The sequence below is a fragment of the Camelus bactrianus genome, chromosome 7, assembly GCF_048773025.1.
Source record: "Camelus bactrianus isolate YW-2024 breed Bactrian camel chromosome 7, ASM4877302v1, whole genome shotgun sequence".
Taxonomy (NCBI): Eukaryota; Metazoa; Chordata; class Mammalia; order Artiodactyla; family Camelidae; genus Camelus; species Camelus bactrianus.
The window spans coordinates 50,909,707-50,932,511 of record NC_133545.1 but is presented as its reverse complement, the minus strand read 5'-3'; the positions used below and the strand labels follow the sequence as shown (position 1 = coordinate 50,932,511).

The 22,805-nt window shown below is 35.4% G+C and overlaps 1 long non-coding RNA gene across 1 annotated transcript in view; it reads left to right on the top strand.

The window, feature by feature from the left end:
- The window catches only part of LOC141578161 (uncharacterized), a 404,029-nt gene that overhangs the window by 199,126 nt on the left and 182,098 nt on the right, over positions 1 to 22,805 (top strand). Inside the window, exon 2 of the long non-coding RNA XR_012508185.1 lies at positions 12,580 to 12,683. This is a non-coding gene — a long non-coding RNA (uncharacterized LOC141578161). The remainder of the gene's footprint in view (positions 1 to 12,579; positions 12,684 to 22,805) is intronic.

Below are 22,805 nucleotides of genomic sequence, written 5' to 3'. Positions count from 1 at the left end.
TAGCTTTCCCCAAATCATATCATTTTTGTGTTGTACATTATTTTATATCTGTATCTATATCTATATCTGACTCTCTTCCATTTTGTTTACCTTTGTCAGGAACACTTCTAAGAAAGAATATTTTCTGAGAGTGGAATTGCATGCCTGTATTTCAAATATTAGCATGAATCTATATTTTGAGCAACAAAGCTGTATAAACCCTGTATGGAGGGCTGAAAGAAATAGTTCTTCTCTCTCTGATCATCACTGGACTGTCCTGTTTCATCTGACCACGTACAGTTCAGCCAGGTCATGGTAGACTTACTTGACTGTTGACTCTCTACATACCTGGGACCATTTTTGTTCAAGGCTGAAACAAAGTTACCTAGAAACAAAATAAAATTAAAGTATTTTAGAGCACAAGTAAAATACCATCTCAATACCACACAGAACACAGAACTGATTTAAATGACTTCCTCTTCCTGTTTTTTCTTCTTTGTTAGGGAGAGTTTCTCTATAAAGCTGAAAATGAATATCTCAGAAAACATGTTACAGCACTAGGCGTTTTGCTATAGGAGCAAGAGCAATATTTGCTCAAATATAATGAACTGCCATTCCATTTGTAAAGAAGTACTTGAAATGGATACACATGAGATGGTTTCTTACCTAGAATGACTAAAAACAAGAGAGAGAGCTAGACAGGTGTATGACATTCATAGTAATGTATAGCCAAACGTGTAAGTGTGGATGCATTATGTGCCCTCAGGTTATGCTGCATCTGACACCCTAATCCTGGCCCTGCCAAGTGGAATCCACACCTTAAGGCATGAAGGATGTCCCTGCATTCAGTGTTCTCAATGTATGTCACTTAGCTGTGCAATAGTGACTCATCTTTAAGTTCTCTTTTGAGCTCTTGATCAAAAGATAAGTGGATTCTTGGTTAAGATTCTCATGATCTGTACATTCCCTGCTGTAATGATTTTTCTTTGGGAGTTTACATCCTCTCCCGACTCAGGCTTTTGACCGAGACATCTTGTTTAGTAGAGCAATTTATTCTGTATCATACTCTTGAGTTTTATCTTTCATTTATTATGTTGAATATGCACTTGAATGGAGTTAGTGAGATGGTTATTATATCCACCAAAGAGGACTGCTCTTTTTGGAGAGGCTGTTTGACAGCTTCCCACTGAGACAGCTGTTTATTTAACTGTGGGCCAAGTCCTCTGTTCTAGTGGAGCGATGTCTGCGGGCACATCTGTGAAAACGTGACTATCACATCCTCATTGCCCAAGAAGCTGCTTAAATCTTGGCCTTCTGCATGTTTTGATCAATTTTTTTTCTCTGTCTTCTGTATTTCCTCATTATGTAGGTCAATGAATAGACACAACCAGTGTTTCATGCAGGAAATCCTCAGGAACATGGTGTACAATGTAGAAATTTGTTACTCTCAGATTTGTCTGCAGGGCCTGTTGCCTAAATCACAATATGGATAACTTAAAACATAAGTGTTACTGACTTGGTGTTACAAAATTTGGCCGGTTTAGTATGTTGGAAATATTTTTTAATCCCTGCTGCTTAATTATTTTGCTTGCTAAATTTATATTATCTTTAGAGCTTTGTAACAAAGGTGAACCACCTACCTAATTCCAGCTTTGACTTCTAATAAATGAATAGAATAAATTAGTAAATTATGTAGTGCATAAGGTGATAGGTGCCATGGAAAAAGGCAAATAGACAAAGGAATGACATTCAGGGGACGATGTGGAAGAGTGTTGAAGTACCAGGAAGTGGTGTTATCAGGGAAGGCCTAATTGCAGTTTGGCAATTAAATGCATCAACAACAATTAATATTGATGTATTCCAAATAAAATGTTAGGATACCCTTTCCTATGCAATACCTATTACTCATAGACTCTGGTCAGGTGTATGTCTGGCCAAATTTTTCTGGGACAGTGCTCAATATTTCCTTAAGAGATATTTTTGATGTAACTCTCAATTCCCTATGGAAGTTAAAGAGTTAAATTCATAGTCATTCATCAGTTTCACTCTAGCTTATGTGGGAGATGAATCAGAAACATTAAATTTTAGCAAAATGGCCTAATTTCATTTCTACCATTTTTGTGGTGACTATTTTTCTTTTTTGTGTGACTGTCAATAATAAGATAAAATACATAAAAATCAAATAGCAGATGGAGGTTAGGAAAGTAAATAATCATTACTAGATATTGAAAGTTTCACAGTTAAGCTGTATTATTTTAAATGAACCATTTCTTTACATAAAAAGTTCAGCTATTCAAGACCCAAATTTAATTTCTTACTTGCGTATTTGAGCAGACACTCAATTGTGCTGTTTTATTTCCTAGACAACATTTTTATATGCCTCATTCTTTTCACATCTGCTATCCAACTAAAAACAAGCCAGAGATTACCAAACTGAATCTAAATCAATAAAATATTTCAACACATTACTTCTCACTTCCATAAAAGTACTCTTACTTTATTTTTTATCTTGGCTACTTGAAGAGCCAACAAAAATGGGAGATTTTATGTTTAATAAAAAGGCAACTAATCTTTGTAACAGAAACCTATTAAACCCATAGTGAAATTTAAGTGGAAATTCTTAGAATTAGTTCACAGAGAGATTTACTTAGGTCATTGCCATTCAGACTCTTTTTGAAAGCATATTTAGCATCTGGACTGTAGGGTGCAAATAAAAATTCACCTTATTTGCTTTTAGTTGTTGAATAATGTTCCTAAATCAGCTCACATGTGAAGTAGTTCATTCAATCTGAATGTGGGTCTACTTTTCCTTTCTTGTTTATATTTAAGGACAGTATTAGTTATAATTGTTTAAAAAGGTTTTAGCCTTACCCTGGCTCACTTCAGTTGTGCATTGAAGCAGAGATCTAATATTGTAGACAGTGATTTGCTCTGTCTACCCATCCAGGCTTTCTTCTTTGCCAGTGGAATGCAAAATTGCTTCAAGTATTTACCCCTAGAGGGAGAGACATCATTCCTTCTCCCATTTTAGGGGGAAATCCTGATTTCTCTAACATTTAAAGAAATTCCTTCCTCCTTAACACTTAGTTAAAGTGATCAAATTCTGTTTAATGAGGTATTGAGGATAATCTGTTGAGAGACTTCTGTGAATGTTTCCTAGCTCTTAAAAGGGGCCATCTACTACCTCCTTCAATCCACTTAGTAGCCCTATGGGAGTTTGTATTAATATTATAATTACTTTCATATTAGGAAACCAAGAACAAGAGGTTTTTTACTCGAGAATGAAGCCAACACTGAGGATGGCGGAGTGGAGAGATGGAAGAGATCTGAATCTTGATATTCTTTAGCTACTGGCTTAATCAAGCCTGTATCTGTTCCACTTCTGGACTTGTTTTTTTTATTCATCAAATATTCATTAGAGCCTAACATGCACTAAGAATTGATCTAAGTGCTAGGGATATAGTTTTGAAAAAAAAAATATGAAAAAGCCCTATTCAATGAAGCTAACATTCAAGTAAGAGAAGCCAGACATTAAACAGAATGAGTGAGTAAATTACACAGTGTGTAAGAAGGTTGTCAGCTGCTTGAGCTGCTGTAACAAAAATGCCATAGACCAGGAGCCTTATAAACAACAGGAATTTATTTCTCAAAGAGTTCTGGAAGCTGGCAGCTCATGTGCAGGTTGCCAACATGCTCAGATTCTGGTGAGAGCCTCTTTTAGGTGGCAGACTGCTGACTTCTTGTATCCTCAAGTCTGAAAACAGAGAGAATCAGCAAGCTCTCCTGTGACTCTTATAAAGGTGCTAATCTCATTCATGAGGGTCCATCCTCCTGACCTCATCTATTCCTAATTACCTCTCAAAGATGCCATCTCCTAATACCATCGTATCAGAGGGTAGGGTTGCAACCTATGGGGAGATAGAAACATTCAGTTGGTAGCAGAAGTGATGAGTGCAATGAAAAAAAATCAAATCAGTAGGAGATAAGGTATGTTAGGAGGTGGGAGGGATATTGCAGTGATACCCAGAGTCATTTGGGAAGGCCTAAGGGAGAAGGTGACATTTTATCAAAGACAGCAGGGAGACAGGAGAGAATAAAGTTCCTTAGTGAGTGTTTTTCCCCCCTGTTCTTTACAGAGGCATGTTTACTGATAGTGAGATCATGGATAAGTTACTCATGTCTTTATAGAAACTAATAACTCCCTTCCTGTCAGTATATATGTATTTGCATTTTTTAAAATCTTGTATCATGGCCAATTCAAATGACTTCTGTGAATGTGTTATCTCAGCCTAATTATCTGAGGAGGCAAACTCTCTGCTTTCTCTCTGAGTCAGTTTGCTTCTTCTGGCTATTCAGGTTCTAATATGGTGGGAAGAGAAAGAATTTGCAGGTGGACCTTGGTGTTTGTGATGGTAAAGTGTCCATACCCCTTTCACCCTAATAACAGCAGCTAATGTTAATTAAGCCCCTGCCATACTCCAGGTAATATTCCAAGTGCTTTGCATTTATTATCTACTTTAATCTGGTCAGTGGCCCAATGGGTCTTTGTATTAGTATTGCCATTTTTTTTTCACATTAGAAAATCTAGGGCAAGAAGGTTAACTTTGCAAAAGTCACAGAGTGAATCGCAGTGCATTAACTCACAACAAGGAACTGGACTGTGGAGCACAAGCAATTAGATGTAAGTGAAAAACTCATTTTTTTGGAGGTGGATACTGAGAACTATTATAGAACTCATGAGAGAAAATGACTTTGTTTCCTGACAGTTTGCAGAGCCAATATGAATCATAAGAACCACTGGTCCTATACCACAGTGAATGAACAAGACTTTTTAAAGGTTAGTTGTGTCAGAACAGGACCAAAAAAGTCAGAAGTTTGGGAAAAGCATATAATAATAAAATTGCTTGCTAATTTCTATTCTTACAAATTCACATCAAATGAAAGTTAGGGAAACCTAACAATAATAATTCAGTTGGCAGCTAAATTACATTCAAATGCCCTATGTATTTTGCTATAATCTGTTATAAAGAGAAATCATTGCAACCACAACAGTGAAGCAGAATACATTTCATTAATATGGTACCCTTCATTGCCAACCTATTTCTAAACTTCTGAATAAGACAGTCACCTATAGTGAAAGTTCCCAAGGGAAAGTTTATGGTTAGGTATTATCCAATGCTGACTCTGGGGAAGGGAGGGGAAGAATGCTTTCTGGAGAAGAAACTTCAGATAGAGGAGAGAGTTAGGAGAATTGAGCATCTTTTCTAATGGGATGGGGGTCTGGGAGTAGGAGGAAGAAAATGTGTGAATGAACTCTAGAGTATGATGAAGAATTTTCCAAAGTGTAAAATGTTAGTCCTCAGGATGTTGATAGGTTTTTAGTTAATAATCAAATAAAATTTTAGGTAATAAAATATTTTTTAAGACACAAAGTAACAGATTTTTTAAACATTTTTTTTGTTCAGTTATAGTCATTTTACAATGTTGTGTCAAATTCCAGTGTAGAGCACAATTTTTCAGTTATACATGAACATACACATATTCATTGTCACATTTTTTTTTTGCTGTGATCTACCACAAGATCTTGTATATATTTCCCTGTGCTGTATAGTATAATCTTGTTCAAAATTTGTAGATCCTGACAGTCATATGCAGAATAGATAAACAGATCTTGAATTTACTAATTTGTATTACAATATTTCTCATATGAGGGAACATTGTATGCTATGTTCCCTAAAATTACTTTTCAAAGGTTAAATTGCATTGCACTGCCTTCTTCAGCAGGGACTCTTATAGGACTAAAATTCCATGACAGACATTTTGGGAAATACTGAAGAGTGAGAGATACGTCTGAGCACTTTACTGATTGCCCAGGGAGTCCTCTGGGAACCATGGTTGCTATGGAAAGAGAAGGCGGGCTGAGCCATTTCCATGCATGATCCTAGCATTGGGACTGGAATACTTTCACAAGAGTCAGCCCCATTAGAGAGTCCTCCACTGGGCAAGGTAGTCTTGTCAAGTAGCCAGCGTCTTAGGTATCATGTAAAGTTTCCAGATGTTGGTTGAATACTTGGCAATCCGATGATTGAAATTTCTCTGTGGAGATGCAGTTGAGAATAGTCCAAATATATAAATGCTTAATATTGTCTAATTAAATGCTGTATCATTGTGACATGACCTGTCTGTCCACAAGCACCCTCCTACCCTGACTGTTCCAAGCAGTACTTTGCCAGCTGACGTGCTGGCTGTGAAACTTGAGCCTCCCTGGTCATCAGTAGGGCTCTGGTCAGATACCATGTTACCTAGATTTCCTCTTTTTCATATATTGCAGTTTTCTCTTAAGGTAGAAGCTATTTGGCCACATTCTTTAAAAAATGTATGCTACATATGGGATATCTTATAGTATTATTACTTCAGATTTTATGATATGGTTACTATTTTGCTTCAGTTCCTGAGCCCTATGCTATTATGGAAAAAAGTTTTATCATAGTTAACAGTGGTTTTCAGGTAAAGTGTTGAAGCATTAACAAGTAAACTTGATATTTTAAAATTATGTATTTCCATTCTTCAGAAGGAAAGCATGAGATTCTGAACTATGGAAGATTGTTAAGGAACTTCATAGATGGTGGTAAAATATATGCTAAAATGTAGGTGGTTATCAGTACATGTTATTAACATATATGCACACATGTGGATTTTATGCAAATATTTTTATCAAGCCTTCCAATTATATTCACAGAAGTCACCCTGTGAATGTAAGAGTACTTGGCTCCCATATCAGTGCATTGGGAACTAAGTCTAGATGACCCCTCAGGGCAAGGGACTTCTTTTATCATGTGATCTTTTAACTGAAAGTGATGTGAGCATTTATTATAAGAGGACTCAATCAAGCCTGCACTTAGTCTATTATCCCTGGGTTATTTCCCACCTGATTGTGTGCATGCATGTGCGTGCACAGGCAGCAGTGACGCTCTCCCTAGACCCTTTGGTGGTGTGCAACAAACCAGAGTTAGAAGGTAAGTTCAAGGCTCTTGGTTTGGGGAAGGAAGGCTCCTGTTCATGTAGATCAAGCATTTACAAACTGGAGTTTGTTTTTTCTGTACCAATCAGTTGATAGTTTGAGTTCATGGTTCTAAGATGATTTTGGTGGGCAGAGCAGAATATGTCAAAAGGTTTCGGAGTATTTTTAAGACTGTCAGTCCCACACTATCAGTGACTCTCAAATGAAGGATGGCTTTGCTTACAGTCTTGAAAGTTAACAAAAATGTTTAGATTCTGGCATTTTAATCCACATGCACCCATACAGCCACAGATAAGACAATTTGCTGCATTTGCTCTTCTTAAGCATCTACTAACTATTGGACAAATTCATTACAGGAATAGAGAGAATGACTCATGCTTGATTCATAATAGACCGCTTTGATTGCTAAAATGAGGAACTGTAAAATCTCCTTTATCTGGTCAGCTTCAAGGAGAAAATGGTTGTCCTTCGAAGTCTTAGGCATCTTGTTCTGTGGAAGGGATCAAAGTGGTGGAAGCAGGTAATTCAATTTGGTAACAATAATACTCTAAAAACAGGGAGTTGTTTCCTCAAATAATTGTCTTCCCCTGCTTGGCTCGCGGGAGGGGAGCGTTACATGCAAATCTCCAAGGAGCTCCCCAGTGGGCCCATTAGCACGGCCTCCTGGCTGCTGATCCGGCTTTTTTCATTCAGCAAACGTCGCCTGACACTTCCAGTGATTCTCAGCATAAACTTCTTGCTGGCTCATCACAAAAGAGGGGGTAGAAAACGGAGCAGGGCACTATGATGCTGAAACTGGTGGGTTTCCATTGGTTGGCTTCATCAAAACATCACATGTCCTTCATATTCTACCCTCACCATAACCATCTTCTCAAAGCAAAGCATGTGGAGGATTTCTCAGACCGTTTTAATATGGTTTAGTTTGCTTGAAATTAAGTACGAAGGTGAGGCACTTAAAAGTATATCGGAAAAATAATCTAACTCAGGCCACACAGTCTCATGGATTTTCATGGCACAGCCAGAAGTTGAATCATACAAACATGTTGACTTTATATTTTGCTTTTAAAGCAGTTGAATTACATTGAGGCTGGATTGCAAAATCGTAACACACTGTTGGATGGGGTGAACTCTATCAGCTAGCATGCCACAGGTCACCAAAGAAAATCATCAGGGTGTACCACACTCTCGTAACACAATCTCACTCTGGAAGTTAAACTGTTATTGGTAAGGATTGTCTATAAGAGAGAACTCATGATTATACAAAAATTCATTTCCAAGGCACTTTGGAAAGTGCATTATTCACTCCACGCAGTATTTACCGAGTGTTCACCTTATCCTATAGGAGGTAAACTGCTCCTTAGCTGGCTCCAATCTCTGCGCTGGGACAGAAGGCAGCGTGAAGAAACAGATGCACATAGATAAGTGCTCCAGAATCTTGCACAGATGTGCACCCAGTACAAGATGGGGCAGATGTATTTATTATGGAGGGATGTGATCATGGGTCATGAAAAATACAGTTCAGGTAAGGGGAAGCCATGGAGGAATTTCCTTATTTCCATTCAGGATGCAATTTCCAAATCCCTGCCCTGCATACACCCACATGGGTCTCACAGTTTGTAAAAGGATAGTTTGGGTTGGGCAAAAGGAAGCAAGCGTGTTACTATAATTATTCACCTTTTTAAATATTCATTCCGCCCCCCACTGTGCTCCAGGTCCTGCTCTGCGTACTGGGGATATAGGAGTGGCCGAAATGTTCTTAAGGAGCTAGCATTCTAGTGGCTACTCTTGTAAGCACTTCACATGAATTAACCCACTTAATTCCCAGAAAAATCTAGGTGGAAGGTGTTGTAATACTCATTTTATAGATGCGGAAACCGAGGCCCTGAGAATTTACGTAATCTGCAGAAACAGAATACAGGCTCATGCAGTGACTTTTTAACCATCTTGCTCTACTCCCTTTAGATACTTCAAATGGAAATGGATGTTCGTTAGAAAAGGGGGACAGGAAATTGGGGAGGTAGAAAAGACTGTTGCCTGCCTGCTGAGTGTGCTGTCATTGGACTAAGTGCCACACTCAGATTATCTAATTTTCTCCCGTAACATTTAATTTTATGAGGTTAAACAGTTTGCTAAGTGTCACAACCAGTTAAGTGGAAGGATCAAGAATTTTCAGCTTGCAAGTGTTCACACCACCTCAAAAGAGAAGAAAATAAACAGAAAATAGACATTTGCAAACTCATTTTTTTCAAGCTTCCTTCAAAATCCTTGGACAGTTTTTTTGTGGTTGGTTCATTTAATTGTTTTTAATTACAATCATAATTACTTAGCAACTTAGACATAGTATCAGATTTAGCAAATGAAATGAATAGGTATTTCTGCTCATAAAAAGCTCTCATGGTGTGTCCAACACGTGTTTTGGCAAGGTTTCTCACATCCTTTTTTGTTTTTGAGAAGAAAAGAAAAACTGTGTGGCAATATCATTTGAAAAATTTCACATCCTATTTCACTAAAATCTTTGAGAGTACAAAATGTAAATAAAAAAACATTTAAATTGACTAATCTTATGACAGACAATAAGCTTTTATATTTTGAGGTGCTCCCCATGGATGACCAGCACGTAGTAACAGAAGCAATCACATAAATGGTGTGACCTATTTATCCTTACCCCTGCTTGCTGATCTGGATAGAGTCCCTCTGGTTTTTTGGGGAATGCCCCCACTGCCACCCCAGCCCCAGATTGCCAGACACATGCTGATGAGCAGATCGGCTTCCCAACCCCAACCAGGCACCTTGTGTGTGCCTCAGTGTCCACTAGACCCCTCGGGGCCCTGTAACAACTGGAATACTGGAGCCCCTGAAGAACTAAAGAGGCTCAAATTTTTGCTTTAAATGGGAATTAAGGTATTGCTGCTTCTCTTCCAGTGTCTTGACTAAGATGTTAGTAAGGATGCTCTTGATTTTTTTTCCTTTCCACACATCCCAGATGAGAGTGTAGCAGAAATGGAGTGACAAAGCTCATCATTCTGGGTTATCTTTTCCATCAGAATGATTACTCTTCTGGGAGTTACCCAGCCCAGTGCAAAAAGGCTTCTGAAGGGTCCACCCTGCCAATTTCCTAAGTACGCCCAGACCAGTCTAATGAACTCAGACTCTATTTGGGATACCCCACGACATTATGGAATACCTAGAAGAAATGAAACATCACAAACATTGCATTTTATCTTTACAGCAACTCAATGAGGAAAGAATATTATTTCCATGAGTCAGCTAAGGCTTAGTGTGATGAAGTAATTTGTCCAAGGATGTGGAAAGTGACAGAGATGGAATACTCATGACTTCTGAACCCAAGTTCAAGTCTCTTTTTACTTTATCACAGGGTGTTCTGGCTAAGAAAAAGAAAACCAACAGACTTTAGTTTTTGCAAAGCCATGAAAACCAGAAATCCTCATCCTTAATGTAGCATAGAGTGATAGCTATAGCGAATCACATATTTAAGCAACCCATAAATCCCAAATTCAGGTGGAGTGGTATTCACTTATGCTATTAAGACCAATGGTTTTCATTTTTACTTTTGGATTGGCAGTAGTCACACATGGTAGACATGGCATCAGATTTGAAAGAAAGAATTGATTTGAATAATTCCTGTTATAAATCTGGAATGCGTTTTTCAGTTTATGCAGTCATAGTTAGTCTTCTAGGCCTCCGGGTTATAGTACAGTTTTCTATGCAAAACATTATTTACTGAGAGATTTTTAAGCTACAGATCTTAAAAAGCAGAAAAAATGGAAAATGTTTGAAATTTCTTATTAGCAATTAAAAATAGATTTGTACAGTAGGGTTATTGAATTACAGGGACATTTATATCTCAATGACGTAGTAATTCATAGCACATTACTGTTAAAGAAAAAAACATAGCCAAGAAAACAAGGACCTTTCTCCAGTTACACATTGTATATGATTTTAAATGTGCTTCTATGCTCACACACAAACATGCACACTACATGGTTAAGTCAGACAAACGTTTGATGTAGGCGGTCTTTACTACATAACATCAACCACTTACTCAGATAAACGTATTGGCTTCTTCTCTGTGTCTGTGCCAGGTGGACAAGCTAATAGCTGTCTTGAGAGTTTTTCCTTTCTTGATCCTTATCCCCCACACAATAAGTTATTTGAGTACTAGAAATGATTTGAATATATGAGAGACTATAGTAAAAAGGTAAAAACTTCTGCTAAAATGCCAAATGAGGTCAAGATCATAAACTTGATTTCACAAATAAGAAATAACATGTTATGGAATAAAAGTCTGCAAAAATCTATTTAAATACAGATAAACACACATAGAATAAATTTTGAATCTAGATTTAATAGCAAAACTACAAACCTACCTTGTCTTGCCCCTTACATCCCCTACCATCTATGCTCCTTCACCACATGGACAGGATTGCTGGAGTTTCTCTGCATAACGTTTCCATCTTTCTGGCTCTCAATTTCCAGATATTTTACAGTTGGCAGTTCTGCTTCATAGAACATGTCTGCAGTAAAATAATCCTAATAGAAGCCTTCTGTTAGCGGCTGAGAAATTTCTGTGTGAATTTCATAAAAATATAATCTACTCAAGTTCCTAGTATTAGCATTTGTGTAAACCACCTTTGAGATTGAGGTTCTAACGTATATTACAAGTCATTGAACATGTAATATGAACTGTGGGATCCTCTATCATAACAGGTATAGTGATGAAAATGAAAACTTAATATTTGTAAGAAACTTTAAAGTTCATAAATGTTCACATATAATTTTATATTAATGGAATTAATACATATTAGTCCATGACATTTAACATTCCATGTTAATTGTTACGAACTCTTTGTTATATGTTTTGTTATCCCTATTTAATGAAAGAGCACCATTTATTATTACCTCCAGGTCACAGATAGAGAAAGTTACTCTGGGTCTAGTACTCCTTTCCACATGGTAAACAGTAATGTGAACCCATGCAGAAAGTTAAGATATATGTGTGTATATGTAAGATATAAAATACTTTGAAACAAAGAAGCATTTGGAATTGGTTTATAATATAGTTTATCTTTCTTTGTTTTATAAAATTATTTCAGCACAGGTCAGGTGTGGTTCGATAAATGCTAAGCTTCCTAAGTCCATGTTACAGAAATGAAACATATTCTGACGGAGAACAAATGAGCTTCTCATTTTTTTACACATAGGATGAACAGTGAAATTCAGATTGCGTTCATATACCAAATCTAGTGTATTTACCTAGTCTTCTTGGCTATAGATATATAACATAAAATGAAATAAATATTTTTAATTTTGTGTGGTAGAACAAAGGTGGGCAGATTATATGTCTTTTCACGGGAACGTAGAGATGCCAGCTAACCACCAAAATATATGACTGTCCTCTAACAGATGGAGTTCTGCTTGGGAAGTAGCTGCTGAGCTGGGCAGTATGGATCCCTTTACATTACATTAGATGTGGGAGTAGATCCCGCCAGTGGAACAGGAGCAGACCATGGTCAAGGGTATATATTCTCTAAGCTTTTCTTCTCTTTCTGCTAACTTAGGCAATGAAGAATGAGGCCCCAAGAGATGCAAGAGTCATAAGACAGAAGTCGCCCGAGTCTTTAAATCATCATGTGAAGGAAAGCAACCTGCCAGGAATACCCAGGTCAGACTGTTTTCCAGTTGAGAAATAGACTTTTCATATGACTGTAGCCATTGAAATTTTAGAGTTTATTAACCAATACAGAATTGAATGTATATTTCAGTAAGGAGTTAATATCACTGTGTGACAGGTAAAAATAAGCCTGAAATAAATTTTAAATTATGAAAAGTTAATTAACTCTTATAGAAGAGGAAATTATTTTTAAAATTACACACTTATTTTATGCAGTATTTATATTTTTTTCAGATGATGTATATAAAAACCCTTTTTACTAGCTGATATAATTTATGGATGTTCTCTCTAATTAGTTATACAGATACTGTCTCACTTTTAAAAGAAGTGATACATAACAAGAACACTTTAATTTACATATTTTATAGAGGGAACTCTCTAATTAAATATACACATACTATTTCACTTAGTTTTGAAATGTACAAACCCAACCTTTGGCCAGAACAATGTTATCAGCTGGAAAAGTAATCTAAAGCAAACTGGAATTTGGAGAAATCTCTTTGTCACATTTAAAAAGTGATCTCAGCATATCTCTATTTGTGTGTGGATTCATGTCACGTGCATTTACATGCACATTCTCAGTCATGGTGGCCAAGGGCTGGGATCCAGAGCTGTAGATAAAGTGAATCATTTTCTGTGAGACTTGGGCAATTTACTTTACCTCCCTGAGTCTCAGTTTCCCCGTTTGTAAACAGCAATATCTAAGCTATAAGATTTTTATGGAAGTAAAAGGAGATGAAAGTATCTTCTAATCAGTAAAGCAAAAATTATATGGTATTTGTGGTCATTTGTTATTGGACCTTATATTCCATCGCAAAAAATAAAATTTCATAGAAAAGCTGGGTTTAAATTCAGCAGAAATCAACCTTCTGCCTGAATATGTGTGTAATTAAAAGTATTTCTGTGTTTCCCTGTAATTTTTTGCTCCCTGGGAGTGGGTTAAAGAGAAGACAAATTAGTCATCTGAGATTATCCATACAATCCACTCTTGTAGGTCAAGATGAAGACATGTTAATGGAGGAAAGATATCGTTTATTTATAAACACTTAGTTAACTGCAGTGACTATGCGTATCCAACTGACCTCAGAGCTTCTAGAGGGTCATTGTGTATAGGACAAAAATAAAGTCATCATCAACATTCATCATACTGACGCCTGTTTGTCTGATATTTTTTAGAATATTGTGGGAAGCTAACAGTGAAATTTGGCAAGCAGTTTGGAATTTGTATGTGTGTGTATGTGTGTTTTACAAAATGTGGCTTTTAGACTTGTAGTTAACCTTGGTCCAAACACCATTCTCTGGAGTTCTGGGCAAACCAAGTTTTCAAATACAAGAGATGTCAAACATCAGTTTGTGAAAGGAAAGAGGGTGTTGATAAATTTGATATTCACATATCATATGTCAGAAAATTGTTGTCAATTAGAGAATGACTATACTAGATATTTTTAAAGAAGAGACTCAATATCAGAAATTGAATAGGAGAGATGGATTTTTAAATGCTGTAAATACATGTGTAATGTGATTGAATAATTAAACATTCATTTAAGTCTTACTCTATAGGAATACTCTGGAAGGACAATATCAGAGTGTCTTCAGAAATTAGAAATAGATGTCAAAATTATAAAGCATAGATAGCAACATAGAATTTCTTCTTATTTACAAAAGATAAAAAGTGTAGCCAATTGGGAATAGAAACAAATGAGACTAGTCCTATGGTCAGCAATGGAGGTCACAAATGTTGTGGTACAGTGGGTTTTCATTTGAATAGATATTCAAGATATAACACAGATCTAAATCTGTTTTATGTCAATTAAGTAAGAAAACAAAGATGCCTCAAACATTTCATGAATTATGACAATTACTTACTATCTGTTTGTGTAGAGACTCTAGAGAGAAGCATTAAAGTCCAGTATTCTAGGGAGACAACTCTTGAGAAAAAAAAATTTGGGTAATAAATGATGGGAGTCTCCCAATGACATTTATATTTTCTAGAGCAGCCAGAAGGTTCTTTGTATTTAGACGGTCTGTCTTTTTTAAATGACTTTTTTACCCTCTTTTATTCAAATGCTGAAAATTCTGAAAGGGCTTATTGCTGTTATTTCTAGCTAGAGTGGGGTGATAGAAGACTTGGGTAGAAAGATAAAAAAAAACAGCTATTCAGCTATCTCGGATAATTTGAAGTTCATCCAAGTCCTTACTTGTCTCCCTTTGTCTAAATGTCTTTTACCCTTATTATTAGATCCTATTTTTCAACCTTTTAATCATTCTTAGGGCTCTGCTCTCAACTTGTTTCAAATTCTCTACTTTTCTTGTAAATTGTGCAGCCCAGAACTGAAAAGAAATTTCTGTTAGTCCTCTTGATTAAAGATTTTTTATTTTTTTTTTTAACGGTTATATAGGTGCCTAAATACTTTGTATAGGATTTTTTAAAGTTTCCAATGAAAGTGGGAGGTTATGGCATTCTAACAGCAACCCAATGCAAATGTGTGGGATTTCAGTATTGTGTCCCCTTCTGGACACAATAATGAAATGTTATTTTCTTCCAATTACATTAAGCAAGTGGCACCTTGATTTGAATAGTGACATATTCAAACATAATCAAAGACTATTTGTTGATCTTCTTGTGTAATGATAAACTGCCTTTTCTCAAAAGGTTTTTACATAGTTTGAACAATTTGTTAAGAAGCAGCAGACTTCAGAATTTACTGGTGGAAACAAATAGCACAGTTGTCATCTCTAATTCATTTTGAATCACTGACTTCTATTGATGATGTTCTTGTGAGCAATGATGCCGCATGCTGCTAGTGTATAAAAATAGGCAATTCAGTTCTTTGGGGCATATTTTTCAGTGCTCAAAAGTATTCACTTTCTAAATTACCCTACATGTCTGCCATATACACACAAATTTATTCCTTGACTCTAAAGTCTAGCGTTTTAAGTTTTATATGAAATGCTGTTGCCTTGAGGGAAAAGGACATTGGAAATGGGTAGAGGTTAGAGTTGAATTTTAGACTTATTCTCAATTATTTACCAGTACCAGCCTCCACACCTTATTATCTATAAAAATGTATTCATTTCTAGGAACAAAATATATTCCTTAAAGAAAATTCCTCCTCTTGCAATGATGTATACTTGGAATGTATTCTTTTTGACTTTTTTTTTTTTAAGACCAGCACAGTTGTACATTCTAAATTAAAGATATTTGGATTCCAAAGATCTACCTATGCTTACTATATGTGAACAAATCTAGAGGACAGCAAATGTATTTTCATAATTATTTGATTGGCTAGGCAGTAATTATAAGCAGTAGAGTAAAGCTTGATGTACTTATCAGACAACTTGAGAGAGCTTTATTTATGTGGGATTCTTTGTATCAAATGGATTTGAAAGATCTGAACATTGTGAATTATACTTTGTTTCAGAGATTTTTAGGGTATGGTTTAAGAGAGAACACCTGAGGTTGGGACGCCCCATTAATGATGTTTGCTGAGATCTATGAAGGCTGTTGGACTTTCTGAGGACCAGTTTAGATTTCTACTGCTGCTAGTTTATAATGAATAGTTTTGTGCCCCGATCCCCACCACCCAAATTCGTATTTTAAGACACATTTAACAGCACTTTTAGTGAATCTGTTTCAAGCATGTCTGTTAGGTCCAGTTCTTACCCGAATATTATGTGGCAGTTGCTTAGAAACTATATGGAAAGAATTAAAAAAAAAATTATTCACTCTGTCCTTCATTGACTAAGGGTATTGTTGATTGCTGTTAAGTCTGTGGAATACTTTATCTGTTTTCATGATTAAGCATTCCATAAATGCCAAGAGAAGAAACTGCACTAATTTTTTCATATTTATAGAAAACTTGAGTTGATGACTGTGATTCAGTATGTTTTTTATGAAGATAAACTTCTTCATCTGTCCAACAGTTGTCAGGAGGCAAAATCAGGATTAGAAATCCAGTGCTTTATCATTACTCTATATTAAATGCTTCTATGAAGATTTCAAATAAAAATGAGATTTTTAAAATATGGGGACTGTTACTGCATTGGGGGATAAATAATTCTTCCTTTTTAATTTGGATAAGGTTAATAGATATAAAAGCAAAAAATATCAACCAGAGTTTTTCTTACTAAAAAGAGAAAACATCGGAGAATTGCGTGTTTGGGTCTTGTGCTCATTTTTGGATTGGGTTTTTTGTTGTTGTTATTAAGTTGTAGCAGCTATTTATATAGTCTGGAAATTAAGCCCTTGTCAGGCTCATCATTTGCAGATATTTTCTCTCATTCTGTAGGTTGTCTTTTTGTTTTGCTTATGGTTTCCTTTGCTGTGCAAAAGCTTATAAGTTTAATGAGGTCCCATTTGTTTACTTGTGCTTTTATTTCTATTGCCTGGGTAGGCTGCCCTAGGAGACAGCCCATTGCTAAGATTTACGTAAGAAAATGTTTTGCCTATGTTTTCTTCTAGGAGGTTTATAGAGTCTTGTCTTTTGTTTAAGTCTTTAAGCCATTTTGAGTTTATTTTTGTGTATGGTGTGAGGGAGTGTTCTGACTTGATTGATGCACATGTGGCTGTCCAATATGTGGCTTTCCCAGCACCACTTGCTGAAGAGACTGTCTTTTCTCCGTTGTATATTCTTGCCTCCTTTGTTGAAGATTAATTGCTCATAAGTCTGTGGGTTTATTTTGGTGCTCTCTATTCCATTCCATTGATTCATACTTATTATTTTTCAGTTTTGCATTTAAGTCTGTGACCCCTTTTAAGTTAATTTCTATATAAGGTGTAAAGTTTAGGTCAAAGTTCATTTTTGGCCTCTCCAATGGATATCTGATTTCTATACCACTTTTTTTTTTTGGCAAAGCTATTCTTCCTTCACTGACTTGCTTTTGCATCTTTGTCAAAAGAAAGTTGGATATATTTGAGTAGGTCATCTTTGATTTCTTTCATTATCATTTTTTGGTAGTTTTCATCATGGAAGTTTTATGCATATTTTGACAGAATTATGCTGAACTATTTTATTTTATGAAGTGATTATAAATGATATTATATTTTAAAATTTTGTTTCCATGTATTCATTGCAAGTATGTAGAAAGGCAATTGATTTTTTTTTCTATGTTTCTTTGTTTTGTTCTCTTGTTGAACTTACTTTTTAGTTCTAGAAGGTTTTTGTCTTTGCTGTTTGCATATTCCTTAGGATTTTCTATATAGATAATTATGTTATCTGTATGTGGCACAGTTTTAGCCCTTTCTTTTCAATCTGTATGCCTTTATTTCCTTTTCTTGCCTTATTGCACTAGGTAGAACTTCCAGCAGTATATTGAATAAGGGTAGTGAAAGTAGATACTCTTGCCTTGTTCCTGACCTTACAGAGAAAGCATTCAGTTGTAAGTATAATTTTAGCTGTTGTTTTTTTGTAGATGCTATTTATCAAGTTTAGGAAGTTTCCCTCAATTCTTACTTTTCTGAGAGGTTTTTTTAATCATGAGTGGGTGTTGAATTTTTTTCAAACTTTTTCTTGATAGATTGGTATGATTATGTAATTCTCTTTTACAGTTTGTTAATATATTGGATTATATTAATTTATTTTCAAATATTCAATCAATCTTAAAACTCAGTCATGGAGTATAACTTACTTTATACATTGCTAAATTCTATTTACTAACATTTTGTTAAAGATTTCGCATCTATATTCATGAGGGATATTAGTCTGTAATTTTTGTTTGGTTTGTTTTGGTATTGTCTTTGGTTTTGGTATTAGGGTAATACTAGTATTATAAAATAAAGTGTTCTCTACTGTTTTCTTTAAAATATTGTATATAATTGGTGTCAATTTTTCTTAAATTATGACTTCTATTTATTTAATTGTTGTATCTGTTCAGATTACCTATTTCATATTGGATGAATTGTGGTAAGTTCATGTTTCTTGAGAAATTGGTCAAATTTCTCCTAAGTTGTCAAATTTAGCTATGCAATGTTGCTCATAATATTCACTTATTATCATTTTGATGTCTGCAGGGTCTGTGTTATTCTTGATAATGGTCAGTTGAATTATCTTTGTTTTTCTCTTTATCTCAGTCTCCCAGGTGGTTCATCAAGTTTATGGATCTTTTAAGGAAGCAGTTCTTTATTTTACTGATTTTTCTCTATTGTTTTTCTGTTTTCAGTCCTATTGCTTTCTGCTCTTACACATATTACTTCGTTCCTGATACTTGCTTTGAGTTAGCTTTGCCTTTTTTCCTCTAGATTCTTCAAATGGGAACCTAGATTACTGATTTGAAATATTTCTTTTTTAAAAAATCTAAGTGCTATAAATTTAGTGCCAAAAATTTCCCTCTCATCCCTCCTTTACCTATGTACCCCAAATTTTGGTATGATAGTTTTCATTTTCATTCTGTTAAACATAATTAAAAATTTTTTTTTGTCTTCCTCTTTGACCATTGAATTACTTGTAATTCTTTGATTTCTAAGTGCCTGGGGAATTTTTCTGTTTTCTTTCTATCATTGATTTAGTTTGATTCTGTTGTGGTCAGAGAACATACTTTCTATGATGTAAATTCTTTCAAATTTGTTGGGTTTTTTTGTTTAATGGCCTTGAGTATGGCCTCTCATGGTATATGTTCCACAGGTGCTGAAGAATGTGTGTTCTGCTTCTGTTAAGTGAAGTATTCTAAAAATGTCTGTTAGGTCCTTTTTTTGGATTGTGCTGCTCAGTTCTATACTCCTGCTGATTTTCTGTTTGGTTGTTCTATCAGTTGGTGAGATAGAGGTGTTGAAGTCTCCAACTACACTGGGGATTTGAATATTTCCCCTTTTAGTTCTATCGGGCTGGGTTTCACATATTTTGCAACTTCATTGTTTGGTGTTTACATTGTTGATTGCTACATCTTCTTGGTGAAGTGACCCTGTTGTCATCATTATACAGTATCCTTCTCTGCCTCTGGTAATTTTATTTGCTCTGAAGTCTACTTTTATCTGATATTAGTATAGCTACTGCTTCTTTCCTTGGATTAATATTTACATGATATGTCTTTTTCCAACTTTTTCTTTCAGTGTTCTTATATCGTTTTATTTGAAGTGAGTTTCTTGTGGAAAGCATACTGAGCCATCATTTTAAATCACTTTGCCAGGCTTTGTCTTCTATTTAATGTATTTAGGCCATAATTTTAATATATTAGGACTTTAGTCACCCAGATTATTATTTGTTTTCTCTTTTATTTTTTTCTGTCTCTTTTTTCCTGTGGGTTACTTGAATGTTTCCTATAATTACATTATGATCATATTTTTTTATTTACCTCATTGTACAGTTTTTTGGAATGGTTGCTCTAGGTTTACATTATGCATCTAAAATTTATCACACTCTAATGGTGGTGTCATTTTACCAGAGTGAAGTTTGAAACCTTACTTTTCTTTAATCCCTTTAGCCTCCCCTATTTATAATTGTTTGAAGTATTTCTTCTATATACATATGGAACCACATGAAACAGTGCTATAATTTTTACTTCAATCATCAAATGTAATTTAATATTTTCTGTTTTTGTACATGATGTTTTACTTTCCTTCCTGATGTTCCAAGATTCTTCCCTATTTTTTTTTTTTTCTTTTTCTTCTCTTTAGAGGACCTGCTTCAGCCATTGTTTTAGATTAGGATTGCCAGGAACAAATTCTCTTAGCTTTCCTTCATTTTAGAATATCTCGATTTCCCCTTCATTTCTGAAACATACTTTCATTGGATATCTGATTCTAGATTGAACAGTTCTTTTCTTTAAGCTCTTGAAAAATGTAGTGTAATTCTTCCTGGCCTCCATTGTTTCTGATGAGAAATTTGCTGTCATTCAGATATTTTCCTCCATACATAATGTGTTATTTCTCTTTCACTTTCTTAATTTTTTTTTCCATTCTTTTAGTCTTCCAAAGTTTGACTATGATATGTCTTGACATAGATTTCTGTGGCTTTATTCTCTTTTTCAGTTCACTCAGCTTCAATCTGTAAGTTTATGCCTTTTGCCAAATTTGGAAAGTTTTGGCCTTGAGTATTTGATTTGATATTACTCAATTAGTTCTTAAGTTCTCTCTTCCTTCTCCTTTATTTCAAGGATTCTGTTGGAATGAATGTTAAATATTTTTGTTATAGTCCCACAGGTTAATGAGGCTTTGTTAATTTTTTAAAGTCTTTTTTTTTCTCTGTTGTTTCCAACTGGGAAATTTCTGTTGTTCCATTTTCCAGTTCACTGATTCTTTCCTCTGTCTCTCCCGTTCTACTGTTGAACTCATTCATTGAGTTCTTAGAATTTTGTGTTACAATTTTGGTTTTTGCCAAGTGAAACAATCATGAAGCTGACTTGAAATTCATCAGAACTTTGCCCATTTTGAAAATCTCTTTTGATTATACTTTTCAAGAACAATTTATGTTTTTATATTTCCTGTAAGGTGGTGCTACTGAAAGTGTGGCCTGTGAACCAGTGTCAGGTCATGAACAGTGAGTTATCTGTACAATAAGGTAATTACAGAAATTTAAATTGTGCATTTAGAAACAGTTTTAGAAAGTCGACATACCTTCAAGGTATGTGGTCAATGGGTTTGTCCTCCTGAACAGAATCTGGGCCAGTTTAGGTATTGCTGAACTTGTGTAGTGAGTCTAGGTAGTACAGACTTCTCAATGATCATGTGCATCTGGGTCACATAGTGGTCCCTGGCAGATTAGAAATGAAAATAAATAACATGGGTCTTTCACCAAAGATAGTCCTAGCAATGCTGTAAAATATGGGTTACATGGGTCTTATTCAAATGTATTTTTAAAAAAGTATATTTTATGACTAATTTGTTAAATTTCCAAATCAACTCATATAAAATATTTTTCTGTGTTGAAATATTGACTAGAATGAGAAGGCACAGTTAACCACTTTATTCTTATTGTAACAATCTTTTCACAGGATCAGTAAGTCAGAAATCATTAGATGTTAGGTTATATTAGACTTCATTATTCTTCAGAATATCAAATACAAATTAGTTAGCCAAGGAAATTTTTCATCATTTCACTCATGAACCTTTTTTTTTTTTGGTGTTGAAAATATGGAAATAATCTGTCCACCTTTCTCATCCTAGACCAGTTGTGTACATCAAGACTTAAAGTGGTTTTTTAAGTGTGATCCTCAGACTGGCAGTGTTAGCATAACCTGGCAACTAGTAAGAAAAAGGAAGTTTTGTGCTCCATTCCAGGCCTACTGAGTCAGGATCTGTGAGTCTAGGACCCAGCAATCTGTGTTTTAATAAACCCCCCCGGTGATTCTGATGCACATTGAAGTTTGAGAACCACTTCTGTAGACCAAATTACCAACATCATGTGCCTTGGGTACCATAATGGCTTCCAAACTGGTTCTGTTCCAGTCCTTTCTCTGCTCAGCACTCAGGTTGATATGTGTGTGTACACATGCACACACACACAGACATACAGACAAATGCTCTCAGGCTAAAGACCAAAATAGACCTTTTAAAAACATAGAGTGAAGAAGTCTCTTATCAGGTCTGGTGCTCAATCTAGTTGTCAGGTACCATCTCAAACCAGTGTCTCTTTCTCTCATCCCCTGCTCCACTGGCCTTCTTTCAGGCCTTTCTACAGGCTTTGATTAACTCTAATACACCCTTTATGAGAAATCATTTATTAGAGATATCTGTAACTTATCAGTTTAAAAGTTCCTTATTCTGCTATTTGAAGGACCATGTCTTATCTCTCCCAGCATTTATCCCAGCTGCAATTTTATACTTTTTTGGGGTTATTTGATCATTTGCTCATCACTACATCCCAGAGTAGCTTGTAAATGCCCGGACAGAATAGACCATGTCTGCTCTTGCTCGCAATTGTTTCTCCAGAGCCTAGTACTGTGTTTACTTTGTGGTTGACATTCAGGAAATTTTGAATGACTTAATCAGTGACTCATTGCACAGTAATGAACCCCTAACATAGGAGTGGCCCACACTGCAACTGGGCAACCACACTGGATGGCTGTTTGGTCATGCTCCCTGTTGATACAGTTGTTACCTTTCCTATCCATTTCAGAACAGATAATGTACTGTCCGTCACCATCCAAGGAGCATACATCTTTAAAAAGTGAAGCAATTCC